The sequence below is a fragment of the Oncorhynchus mykiss genome, chromosome 6, assembly GCF_057628025.1.
Source record: "Oncorhynchus mykiss isolate SJ-2025 chromosome 6, ASM5762802v1, whole genome shotgun sequence".
NCBI lineage: Eukaryota > Metazoa > Chordata > Actinopteri > Salmoniformes > Salmonidae > Oncorhynchus > Oncorhynchus mykiss.
In genome coordinates this window covers 66259590-66273685 of record NC_143027.1, presented here as the reverse complement: position 1 = coordinate 66273685, position 14096 = coordinate 66259590, and the positions used below count along the sequence as shown (strand labels likewise).

Here is a 14096-nt window from a genome sequence, read left to right as displayed (position 1 = left end):
GGGTATGGCTGCCAGCCTTTTCTCCTGACACCTTTCACAGACCCCCAGGAAGCACAGCAGGCCTACAACCATGCCCATGCCAGGACCAGGGCCAGAGTTGAAATGACCTTTGGCCTCCTGAAGGCACGCTTTCACTGCCTTCACAAATTAAGGGTCAGCCCTGTTAGGGCATGTGATATTACTGTGGCTTGTGCTGTCCTCCACAATGTGGCCTGCCTGAGGAAGGAGAGGGCCCCCAGAGTGCCACCAGCCATGGACTGGGACAATCCGGCAATCTTCCCTGATGACGACAGTGGTCGGCTGCTGAGGGACCAATATGTGTTGAATTATTTTAGTTAGTATGTGTGCTTTCAATTTTGGTTAAATATGTCCTGCGGTGGCAGAGGAATTTGGGTTTTTTTGGGTTCGTTTTTTGACGAATTTGGCCTCTTATGATGTTTGTGCGGTATACTGTGTGTAATACAAGGCTGCAGGGAGGCTACTGCATCCATTCATTTGTCTGTTCAGTTGATGTGTATGGATTTGTCCTGCATTTATTTTAGTGTGCAGACATGCAGGGTGTGTTATACACATTCAAAGGTCTGTATATGTATCATTTTGTATAATATGCTTAGATTCTGTGCTTTCCATCTTGTAGAGTCACTGTGACTTCAGTTTTGAAAGGAGCTGATGGTTTACCTGCTTTGTTTTGTCCTTATTCAATAAAGGAACATAATGTTACACATTGTGTTTTTATATTCATATGGAATGTGTATTTGTTTATATGACAGAGTACTAGGGCCACACTGAAGAAAAAGGATAAAGTCATAAATTTATGAGGCTGGTTCTTTCTGCAGAAAAGCTACATATTGTTTTTACAGTTTTGATACTTATGACAATGTGATACTTAATATTCTGGCACATCAGCATGTCTTTGTTTATGAAACCATACTGAAGTACAATTTCACGAAATGCCCCACATCTGTCATTTTAACAACTGTCCTCCTTTAAAACAACTGGTTACAATATTATGACTTGTGTTTTTTTCCCCTCTGTGGCCCTAATATTCTAGCATTTTATATATAGCCTTATAGTCTATGGGAAACTGTAAATTATCTAATGATAGCAACATCATCTAAAAATCATTTTTTATCCAAAATCATTGAAATTAATGATCACAAACGTTTAAATAACAGTGGGTCTAGTTATATGTGATAACAATGTATAGTGAGCAGTGAAATAACTATTGGTTTCCATTTGTGGTGACTGCTGACTGACATTAGGGATGAGATTAAATAGATCCTGGAATTTAGCCTGGTCTGGAGCAGGCTAGCTCCACAGAATAAATCTCCATGGTAATTTATACCATAACATATCCTCCTGCCCCCTATCCATCTTTAGTGCAACCGGATTACGGATCAATTGAGCCAGGATCACCAAGATATCCTGGCTTAATCCCTTATCCTAGTTTTGTGCAACAGGCCCCTGACCTTAGATCCTTTTTATCTCTATTTTGTCTCTATTTTGGTTTGGTCAGGGCGTGAGTTGGGGGCGGGCATTCTATGTTTTGTGTTTCTATGATTTTCTAGGTTTTGGCCGGGTATGGTTCTCAATCAGGGACAGCTGTCTATCGTTGTCTCTGATTGGGAACCATACTTAGGTACCCTTTTTCCCCACCTTTGTTTGTGGGAAGTTAACCTTGTTTGATGGCACATTGCATTAAACGTTTGTTTTGTTTATTGTTTTGTCGACGGTGGCATTATTTTGAATAAAAGAGAAAATGTACGCTCACCTTTGCTGCACCTTGGTCCTCATCCTTCAACAGCTGTGACAGCCCAGTAGGCTACTACTAGGTAACTAGGTTACTTTTGCCTTTAATTGCAATGCCTTAACCACTAGAAACTTTCTAAAGTTTGTGAGGATAAGCACATTCTCATGTCACGTTCAGTGTTCTTTTTAAATGCCAACTTGTGTGTGTGACAACTGGTGCATGTGTGTTTTGGGCCATATTTTGAGGCCCTGGGATCTTATTTTTATCCATTTAAACTGGTCTTGGTCTGGTCATGGTCTCGCTCCACTGATCCTTGGTCTAGGTCTTAAAGTTTTGGTCTGGATCTAAATTGTTCCGCTTTTGACTATCTTTGGTACTCACACCAATTTTATACTTTGGCATTCATGTGAGTAATGGTGCTCCACCAAATGGGAAGTCTTCCACACAGCTTGGAAAGACAGTACTGTGCAAAATCTAAGTAAAAAGCTGCATTCCCCAAGTAAAGATGACCTTCACTTTAGCAGTGATGAATTCATGAACTACTTTGACAAAAATGATCATTAGAAAACAAATTACGGACTCTTTGAATATGCATATTTTCCCAAAACTCCGTTGTCCTGAGACTGCACAGAACTGCCAGGACCTTAGATCAATGGAGACACTAAACATTTGTAATCCTGTACCTCTCGACACATTCACTAAAATAATCATTGCCTCTAAACCTTCCAGCTGTCTACTGGACTCCATTCCAACTAAACTACTGAAAGAGCAACTTCCTGTGCTTGGCCCTCCTATGTTGAATGTTAAGTCGCGTGAATCAAATCTGGTGAGAAAGGACTGTGTAAGACTAGGTCATTGTTCTCAGTAACAAGTTTGAATTAACTATAATAAATGCAATCTTCGTGTACACGGGCTCATTGCAACACCACGCAGGGCAAGCAGATAACTGGTCTGTTCCTAATAAGGTTCTTCTTAAATACTCTGACAGAAAGTTCCAGCTTCTGAGCTGGCCTATATCAGAGTAGAGGCTGAGTGTGGTTTAAACTTGCTCAGCCTATTGTTGGCGCACAGGCTGGTCCCAGCTCCCAGGCGCTGCAGTTGGCAGGCGTAGTTGTTGTTGTGCAGATTATCTATGTGATCGCACCCTAGAGACTGCGGCCGCAGGCACAGTTCCTGCTTTCGTGTTCCAACCTAAAATTAACTGTTTGCAACACTACTTCTATGCATGTGTCAATGATCTAAATACTGTTTATGCCCAAGCTTAACCACATCCTCCTGTATTGCAGCTTCAGCTCAAACAAAAAGCCTGCATAGCAAACAAAACATATTCTCACAATCCCCCTTTTCCCATTAGGGTGTGAATATAAATGTAGCAATGATTCAAATAAATGCAACAATGTTTAATATACCTTCATGTCCTCCATTCGATCCCACTATGTACTAGGTTGGCTACCAGCCACCTAGGAACTTAAAACCCTCTTTGAAATTGAGAACAAAAACTCGTTATTTAATAGCATTAACAAAAGTAAAACGTTTATAGAATAAGAAATAACTATTTTTGAGTCCCCCTTTGACACCCCCTATGGTGTCACTCATTAACCTCCCCTGTAGCAAACCAGGGATCGTCTTCCATCAGCCCCATCTCGGTGTCTGCCTCATTATCCTTCACCTTGAGCAGGGGCATCATCCCAGCGGCATGAACCACGTCTGTAATAGATTTTCTCAGACAAGGTGTAATGCAGGCACCGCAGCACATTAATGCAACCAGGGTCAGAAATCCAGCAACCACCAATGTTGTGTACCTATCGAACCACTCACCCAACCAGGAGAACAGTCCAGTCCTCTCCACTCCTGCCATGTTCTTTTATTTCTGCAGATAGCTTGTCTAGTCCTTCAAGAGCCTTGTAAATGCTACCATTCACTACAGTAGATCCCTCTGTTCCTACAATTAGTAGCATAAAATGTACGTAAGGTACATTTTCCTAGGGTTCTGCCACGTCTGATACGACCTGGTCTAGGGTCCTACTCGGGGCTGAGTCTTTAGCACAATGAGTACGGTGATACCACGGGGTTTCGCTTTGTGTTCACTCTCAACGAGTGACTAGATACCTCTTTTACTTGATAGGGTCCTTCCCATCTGGGCTCTGTCCACTTCCTGGAGTGCACCTTGACTCTTACCCAGTCTCCCACGTGGATATCTCTGTTCTCATCCGTGATCTCCACAGCCGGAGTTCGGACCGCCACCACCTGTGTGGATAGTCTTTCGACCAGAGGTTAGTGCCTGCATGTAGTCTGTGTATCTAACTTTAGCAATGTCTAACCTATATAGGCTCAAATTGTCTGCAGGTGGGCCTGGCATTCTTCGTCCTGTCAATAGCTCGTGGGGAGTAAGGTGGGTGTCGGACCTGGGTGAATTTCTCATTGACATTAAAGCTAAAGGCAACGCATCTATCCACTTCAGCTTTGTGCCTGGTTACCTCTCTCCACTAAACCCTGGGACTGAGGATGATATACTGACCCATACTTGTGGGTTATTCCCAGTGCTTGTTCTACCTCCTTCAGATGCACATTCTTAAAATGTGTAACGTTGTCGGATCTGATCATTCTAGGTACCCTGACTCTTGGTATAAATTCCCTTAACCACTATGACCACTTTTGCATCTTCCCTTGCTGTTGGGATGGCTTCCACCCATCTGGTGAACCTGTCTACCATTACCAGTAGGTACCTCTTGCCTTCCACTCTGTTGTCCTGTCCCATGTCTGTAAAGTCTATGCAAATGTCCTGGAACGGTGCATCCGGTACAGGGAAACTGCCTATGACCGCTCCCTATAAAACTTTATTGTAGCTTCTGCACACTTCGCAACTTTCTGACACTTCCCTGGTCATGTCTAGCATGTGTGGGTGCCACCATACTATCTCAAGAGTTTTTGCTACACTTCCCCATCTTCCATGCGCTTTGTTGTGTTCCTCTCATATCGTTGACCTAAGCAGCTTGGTGGGTGCCACAGTCTTTCCAGTGTGCCCTCTAGATGCCTTAATGATCTCTCCTAGCTCCATGCCTACTCCAAATGGTCTGTTCATATGTCCGCTGCCTCTTGTAGTTGCCTAACTGTGTCCATTGTTAGTTTGTCTTGCATTTCTCCCGTTCTCTGTACCATCTGCTGTGCAGTGTATCCTGCATTTTTGGCCGCTAGGTCTGCCATGTCGTTTCCCTCCCTTATTTTGGTATTTTCTTTACTGCGTCCTTTACACTTCATGCTGGCCACACTTGTTGGTAGTTTGATTGCTTCAATCAGCCGTTGCACTTGTTTGTGTTTTTATGGGTTCATTTGAGCTGGTTAGGTAGCTCCTCGTCCATTGTGGGCCATCTATGTGTGCAATCCCGTGTGCGTAAGCAGTGTAGATGTTTACTCTCTTTCCTTTGCTCAGCTCCAATGCTCTCAACGCTCTTAATTCTGCCAACTTCTCCTGGGTCTCTTGACCTGTAGCAGCATCCATCTGTGAATAGGGTCTTTCCTACCCCATCCAGTGGCGTATTTTCAAGGTCCATTCAAACCTTTACTTGTTTTGCTGCTCTTTCCTCGCAGATATGTGGCTCTCCCTCTCCCATTCCATCCGTCAAATCAAATCAAATTTTATTTGTCACATACACATGGTTAGCAGATGTTAATGCGAGTGTAGCGAAATGCTTGTGCTTCTAGTTCCGACAATGCAGTAATAACAAGTAATCTAACTAACAATTCCAAAACTACTGTCTTGTACACAGTGTAAGGGGATAAAGAATATGTACATAAGGATATATGAATGAGTGATGGTACAGAGCAGCATAGGCAAGATACAGTAGATGGTATCGGGTACAGTATGTACAAATGAGATGAGTATGTAAACAAAGTGGCATAGTATAAAGTGGCTAGTGATACATGTATTACATAAGGATACCGTCGATGATATAGAGTACAGTATATACGTATGCATATGAGATGAATAATGTAGGGTAAGTAACATTTATATAAGGTAGCATTGTTTAAAGTGGCTAGTGATATATTTACATAATTTCCCATCAATTCCCATTATTAAAGTGGCTGGAGTTGAGTCAGTGTCAGTGTGTTGGCAGCAGCCACTCAGTGTTAGTGGTGGCTGTTTAACAGTCTGATGGCCTTGAGATAGAAGCTGTTTTTCAGTCTCTCGGTCCCAGCTTTGATGCACCTGTACTGACCTCGCCTTCTGGATGATAGCGGGGTGAACAGGCAGTGGCTCGGGTGGTTGATGTCCTTGATGATCTTTATGGCCTTCCTGTGACATCGGGTGGTGTAGGTGTCCTGGAGGGCAGGTAGTTTGCCCCCGGTGATGCGTTGTGCAGACCTCACTACCCTCTGGAGAGCCTTACGGTTGAGGGCGGTGCAGTTGCCATACCAGGCGGTGATACAGCCCGCCAGGATGCTCTCGATTGTGCATCTGTAGAAGTTTGTGAGTGCTTTTGGTGACAAGCCGAATTTCTTCAGCCTCCTGAGGTTGAAGAGGCGCTGCTGCGCCTTCTTCACGATGCTGTCTGTGTGAGTGGACCAATTCAGTTTGTCTGTGATGTGTATGCCGAGGAACTTAAAACTTGCTACCCTCTCCACTCTCCACTCTCCACTCTCCACTCTCCAGCAGACTGGTATAGGGATTGATTGAATATGTCCGTAAACACACCGGCCAGCTGGTCTGCGCATGCTCTGAGGGCGCGGCTGGGGATGCCATCTGGGCCTGCAGCCTTGCGAGGGTTAACACGTTTAAATGTCTTACTCACCTCGGCTGCAGTGAAGGAGAGACCGCATGTTTTCGTTGCAGGCCGTGTCAGTGGCACTGTATTGTCCTCAAAGCGGGCAAAAAAGTTATTTAGTCTGCCTGGGAGCAAGACATCCTGGTCCGTGACTGGGCTGGATTTCTTCCTGTAGTCCGTGATTGACTGTAGACCCTGCCACATGCCTCTTGTGTCTGAGCCGTTGAATTGAGATTCTACTTTGTCTCTGTACTGGCGCTTAGCTTGTTTGATAGCCTTGCGGAGGGAATAGCTGCACTGTTTGTATTCGGTCATGTTACCAGACACCTTGCCCTGATTAAAAGCAGTGGTTCGCGCTTTCAGTTTCACACGAATGCTGCCATCAATCCACGGTTTCTGGTTAGGGAATGTTTTAATCGTTGCTATGGGAACGACATCTTCAACGCACGTTCTAATGAACTCGCACACCGAATCAGCGTATTCGTCAATGTTGTTATCTGACGCAATACGAAACATCTCCCAGTCCACGTGATGGAAGCAGTCTTGGAGTGTGGAGTCAGCTTGGTCGGACCAGCGTTGGACAGACCTCAGCGTGGGAGCCTCTTGTTTTAGTTTCTGTCTGTAGGCAGGGATCAACAAAATGGAGTCGTGGTCAGCTTTTCCGAAAGGGGGGCGGGGCAGGGCCTTATATGCGTTGCGGAAGTTAGAGTAACAATGGTCCAAGGTCTTTCCTCCCCTGGTTGCGCAATCGATATGCTGATAAAATTTGGGGAGTCTTGTTTTCAGATTAGCCTTGTTAAAATCCCCAGCTACAATGAATGCAGCCTCGGGATAAATTGTTTCCAGTTTGCAGAGAGTTAAATAAAGTTCGTTCAGAGCCATCGATGTGTCTGCTTGGGGGGGGGGATATATACGGCTGTGATTATAATCGAAGAGAATTCTCTTGGTAGATAATGCGGTCTACATTTGATTGTGAGGAATTCTAAATCAGGTGAACAGAAGGATTTGAGTTCCTGTATGTTTCTTTCATCACACCATGTCACGTTGGCCATGAGGCATACGCCCCCGCCCCTCTTCTTACCAGAAAGATGTTTGTTTCTGTCTGCGCGATGTGTGGAGAAACCCGTTGGCTGCACCGCTTCGGATAGCGTCTCTCCAGTGAGCCATGTTTCAGTGAAGCAAAGGACGTTAGTCTCTGATGTCCCTCTGGAATGCTACCCTTGCTCGGATTTCATCAACCTTGTTGTCAAGAGACTGGACATTGGCAAGAAGAATGCTAGGGAGTGGTGCGCGCTGTGCCCGTCTCCGGAGTCTGACCAGAAGACCGCCTCGTTTCCCTCTCTTTCGGAGTAGTTTTTTTGGGTCGCTGCATAGGATCCACTCCGTTGTCCTGTTTGTAAGGCAGAACACAGGATCCGCGTCGCGAAAAACATATTCTTGGTCGTACTGATGGTGAGTTGATGCTGATCTTATATTCAGTAGTTCTTCTCGACTGTATGTAATGAAACCTAAGATGACCTGGGGTACTAATGTAAGAAATAACACGTAAAAAAACAAAAAACTGCATAGTTTCCTAGGAACGCGAAGCGAGGCGGCCATCTCTGTCGGCGCCATGTTGGTTCCTTCGGTCACGTGCTTTGCCATAATCAGTTTTGTGATATTGGATTTCCTTTTGCTTGACAGAGTAAATAGTTTTGAGGCAATAAATTGTCACTCCATGATCTTTGATTTCCAGTGGGTGTCTCATCACAATGTGCCGTTTTCCTTATGGTTGTCAAGACTTCCACCAAAGTTGTTCCCTCTCCTTGTTCGGGTGGTGTTCAGCGGTCGACGTCACCGGCTTTCTAGCTGCCACCGATCCATTTTTCCTTTTGTTTTGTCTGTTTTACACACCTGATTCCCATCTCATGATTTTGTTCCTTATTTAACCCTCTGGTTTCCCTTTCTGTTTTGTGCGTGATTATCTTTCGGGTGTTGGAGTTCGTATCCTGTTTTGTATTTGTTTTATAGCGACATTTTTGTTCCGTTCTCGGATGGAGTAAATACAGCGGTTTTACTCTTGCCTGTGTCCTGCGCCTGACTCCTTCGCTCTCCTCTAGATACTCTGACAATGGATTTGGCCAGTGCTGCAATGTGTCTTGCGCAATCAGTTTGTCCACATTCAATGTTATCCAATTTAGCACTATAGTAGTGCAACACTCTACGCTCCCCCTTTTGTTTCTGATAAAGGATGGAATGCATGTAACCATCCTGTTCAGAAACATCCAAATGAAATGGCAGTGTGTAGTCAGGGAGCGACAGGGCCTCAGCCTGCGCCAAGGTTTGTTTCAGCTCAATGAATGCTTTCTCTGCCTCTGGCGTCCAGGTCAGTACCGCAGTGAGGTTTCTGTTCCCCCTAGATATCTCTCTCTGTCCCTTCTTACGGAGTTGTTCCAGGTCTTCCAACTCTTGCTCCATTCTTCTTATTTCTCCTGTTTCTGATTGCAACTGTTCGTCCAATTCCATTAATGTTCTGTCTTTCTCTGTCTCCAGTCTTCTGCCATGGCCCGCATGACTGGCCCAACCCTACCTCACTGTTCTGACTTCCTCTTTTTCGTTCTTCTCTCTCCTCTTCGGTCATGCTGCCTGCTTCACTTCTGCTCACCAGACTCATACCATCTGTTTCCTCTTTCTCACTTCTGAGATCAACAGCTTTTCGCAGCAGTTTGGTTTCTTCAAGCAACTTACTGACTTCGTCTCTTCCCCTTCTGTTCATTCATTCCTTAGTTTTCTTTTCCGTCATCTTCTGTTCTTCTTTTGTGATAGTTTACCGTTGCGGTAAGGTCCAGGACTGCGGCCATGATTCCTGGTCCTTCATACGGCGGTGGGGCAGATGGAGGTGGGTCGACATGTCCGAATCGTTTTTCTCCATCTTTAATTTTTCTAATATGGCCAGTCCTATACGTTGTTTTAGTTTCTCCATCGCCTCCTTTAGTTTACCCTTACTCTGCTCACCCTCTTCCCAATCAATGCATGTCTTGGTTTTTTGTTTCAAAATGTCCAATATTCTACCGGGTTCTCCTTCTATTGGAGGTCCATTTGGCACACTAATACTACCCTCTTAACCATTCCCTATAATTTTCCCCTGTTTACCCCCATTAACTTCAAGTGTGGATTTTAGTGCCTTCAAGACTTTTTCTGTCTAATATTATTCATGTTTATGTAGTTTAGCATATCATATACTACTCTATTTTATTCCTTGTTCACATGTCCCTGACGTTAATTTTGGTCCCAGACCTCTCACGTCCCTGATGTATTACTGTTAACTTCCTTAAGCCTAGCATTCAGCAGGCAACATTTTCACAAAAACAAGAAAAGCATTCAAGTAAAATCATTTACCTTTGAAGAACTTCGGATGTTTTCAATGAGGAGACTCTCAGTTAGATAGCAAATGTTCAGTTTTTCCAAAAAGATTATTTGTGTAGGAGAAATCGCTCTGTTTTGTTCATCACGTTTGGCTGAGAAAAAACCCTGAAAATTCAGTCATTACAACGGCAAACTTTTTTCCAAATTAACTTCATAATATCGACAAACATGGCAAACGTTGTTTAGAATCAATCCTCAAGGTGTTTTTCACATATCTATTCGATGACAAATCACACGTGGCCGTTTGGTTTCTCCTCTGAACCAAATGGTAAAATGCACGAACCTGGAGATTATGCAATAGTTTCGACGGAGGACACCCAGCGGACACCTGGTAAATGTAGTCTCTTGGTCAATTTTCCAATGATATGCCTACAAATACGTCACAATGCTGCAAACACCTTGGGGAAACGACAGAAAGTGTAGGCTCATTCCTTGCGCATTCACAGCCATATAAGGAGACATTGGAACACAGCGCCTCCAAAATCTGGGCCATTTCCTGTTTGAAATTTCATCTTGGTTTCGCCTGTAGCATCAGTTCTGTGGCACTCACAGATAATATCTTTGCAGTTTTGGAAACGTCAGAGTGTTTTCTTTCCAAAGCTGTCAATTATATGCATAGTCGAGCATCTTTTCGTGACAAAATATCTTGTTTAAAACGGGAACGTTTTTCATCCAAAAATGAAATACTGCCCCCAGAGGTTCAAGAGGTTTTAACTGTGTTCAATCTTGTCTCAGGAGGACCAGAATGGAAATAAGTTAGACTTTTATCCTCGATGATTTTACTCATGTGCGTGTATGGCTTTTAAGTTGTGTGCTTTTTTTAAAAATGATCGAATTAATAAACTAAAATACATAATTTAAGCAGAAGAATCAAGACGTGTTTGGACTCACCTTGTTGTGCTGTGCTCACTTGAACAGGAATGTGACGCTGCGGTCCTTCATGGGCAAATCTTGTCAAACTTTGTCATCAAAGTCTGGCATTCTCTGGATTTATGGTGCTAAACAACTGGGAACTCGAGAGAAAACAAGGTTGAATCATGAAGTCGATGATCTTCAGTTTATAGCTCTAGAAAGAGGCCAGAGTTCCCGATTTTACAATTTCGAGTTGGATGAAAGTTCAAAACGTAAATTTAAAGGATTAGCCAGTAGTTGTCGACTTGTTTCATGATGTTGACTGCTAGCTAAGATTTTGAGAGTATGATGTTGACATGATCAGTCCAATTGTAACGATGTGTGCTGAGAGTCGGGAAGCAAGTTCAGGGAGTGAGTGTTTTAACAAAATAAACGGAACTCAATAAAAACCCAAGAAACCCTAACAGCACACAGACATAAACAGAAACAATGACGCCTGGGGAAGAAACCCAGGGAGTTATATATATATATATATATATATATATGGGAAGTGATGAAGTCCAGGTGAGTCTGATGCGCAGGTGTGTGTACTGATGGTGAGAGGTGTGCGCCATAACGAGGCTGGAGAGGGAGCACATGTAACACCAATCAAAGCTACTGTAGATATAACGTGATTTGATGTAATTTTATCTGTGGCCAATGACCCTTGGATGGGCACTTCTAATGTAAATCTATGGCAGCACCCAAAGGACTAGAATTTTAGAGCTCTACCCTTAAACTTAGCGGTGAAGTAGTGTCCCCATGTGGGACAGAACACTGCGCTAATCATGGCGCAACGCTCCACATTTTCTTGCCCCACCACAGAAAGCACTGAGCTAGGCTGAAACACCTGCATTTTGGAGCTGCCTTACTCAAGAAAACCAAAATGAGACCATGTTTGTATGCAGCTTAATTAACTCAATTACATGTATATATTTTTTACATTGTTTGCAAACTTATATGTGACACGTATTAATGCCAAAATAGCATGCAAAACAAGCAATTCCCCCCAAATAGTTTTTTTTTACTATTAAGGGGGCTGAGTCACGGCCTTGCTTGCAGTCTCCCGTATTGTCCCTAGGAGGGTGCATCATGTCATGTCAGGCTTTTTTCACTATACTTGACTTGATTGGGTTAAGTCACAGATGTGATCTTCCTGTTCAGTTTTGCGCTCCCTTGGGCTTGTGCGGTGGGGGAGATCTTCGTGGGCTATACTCAGCTTAGTCTCAGGGTAGTAAGTTAGTGGTCTATTTCTATCCCTTTGGTACTGTTGGGGCTGTGCTTTGGTAAAGTGGGAGGGGTTATTTCCTGCCTGGTTGGCCCTGTCTGTGGGTAACTTTGGATGGCGCCACAGTGTCTCCCTCCACCCCATCTCAGTCCTCAGTATCTATGTTGCAATAGTCTATGTACTGGAGGGCTAGGGTCAGTTTGTCCTATCTGGTGTAATTCTCCTGTCTTATCTGATCTGTGTAATCTTAGGCATGGTCGCTCTCATTTTCCTCTCACTCTCTTTCTCTTCTTTCTTTCTTTGTCTCTGTCTCAGCTCTACGACCTGAGATCTAGGGCCATGCCTCAGGACTACAGTGCCTTGCGAAAGTATTCGGCCCCCTTGAACTTTGCGACCTTTTGCCACATTTCAGGCTTCAAACATAAAGATGTAAAACTGTATTTTTTTGTGAAGAATCAACAACAAGTGGGACACAATCATGAAGTGGAACGACATTTATTGGATATTTCAAACTTTTTTAACAAATCAAAAACTGAAAAATTGGGCGTGCAAAATTATTCAGCCCCTTTACTTTCAGTGCAGCAAACTCTCTCCAGAAGTTCAGTGAGGATCTCTGAATGATCCAATGTTGACCTAAATGACTAATGATGATAAATACAATCCACCTGTGTGTAATCAAGTCTCCGTATAAATGCACCTGGACTGTGATAGTCTCAGAGGTCCGTCAAAAGCGCAGAGAGCATCATGAAGAACAAGGAACACACCAGGCAGGTCCGAGATACTGTTGTGAAGAAGTTTAAAGCCGGATTTGGATACAAAAATATTTCCCAAGCTTTAAACATCCCAAGGAGCACTGTGCAAGCGATAATATTGAAATGGAAGGAGTATCAGACCACTGCAAATCTACCAAGACCTGGCCGTCCCTCTAAACTTTCAGCTCATACAAGGAGAAGACTGATCAGAGATGCAGCCAAGAGGCCCATGATCACTCTGGATGAACTGCAGAGATCTACAGCTGAGGTGGGAGACTCTGTCCATAGGACAACAATCAGTCGTATATTGCACAAATCTGGCCTTTATGGAAGAGTGGCAAGCAAGCCATTTCTTAAAGATATCCATAAAAAGTGTCGTTTAAAGTTTGCCACAAGCCACCTGGGAGACACACCAAACATGTGGAAGAAGGTGCTCTGGTCAGATGAAACCAAAATTGAACTTTTTGGCAACAATGCAAAACGTTATGTTTGGCGTAAAAGCAACACAGCTCATCACCCTGAACACACCATCCCCACTGTCAAACATGGTGGTGGCAGCATCATGGTTTGGGCCTGCTTTTCTTCAGCAGGGACAGGGAAGATGGTTAAAATTGATGGGAAGATGGATGGAGCCAAATACAGGACCATTCTGGAAGAACCTGATGGAGTCTGCAAAAGACCTGAGACTGGGACGGAGATTTGTCTTCCAACAAGACAATGATCCAAAACATAAAGCAAAATCTACAATGGAATGGTTCAAAAATAAACCTATCCAGGTGTTAGAATGGCCAAGTCAAAGTCCAGACCTGAATCCAATCGAGAATCTGTGGAAAGAACTGAAAACTGCTGTTCACAAATGCTCTCCATCCAACCTCACTGAGCTCGAGCTGTTTTGCAAGGAGGAATGGGAAAAAATTTCAGTCTCTCGATGTGCAAAACTGATAGAGACATATCCCAAGCGACTTACAGCTGTAATCGCAGCAAAAGGTGGCGCTACAAAGTATTAACTTAAGGGGGCTGAATAATTTTGCACGCCCAATTTTTCAGTTTTTGATTTGTTAAAAAAGTTTGAAATATCCAATAAATGTCGTTCCACTTCATGATTGTGTCCCACTTGTTGTTGATTCTTCACAAAAAAATACAGTTTTATATCTGTTTGAAGCCTGAAATGTGGCAAAAGGTCGCAAAGTTCAAGGGGGCCGAATACTTTCGCAAGGCACTGTACCTGGCCTGACTACTCCTGGCTGTCCCTGTCCCCAGTCCACCTTGTCTTGTGCTGATCCAGTTTCTGCTGTTCTGCCTGTGGC

General features: G+C 43.8%; 1 protein-coding gene across 1 annotated transcript in view; it reads left to right on the top strand.

The window, feature by feature from the left end:
• The first annotated feature begins 1813 nt into the window (after positions 1-1813).
• Positions 1814-14096, top strand: part of bco1 (beta-carotene oxygenase 1) — a 31780-nt gene continuing 19497 nt past the window's right edge. The window contains exon 1 of the mRNA XM_036980741.2: positions 1814-1832. The gene's annotated coding sequence lies outside the window, so the exon portion shown is untranslated. The remainder of the gene's footprint in view (positions 1833-14096) is intronic.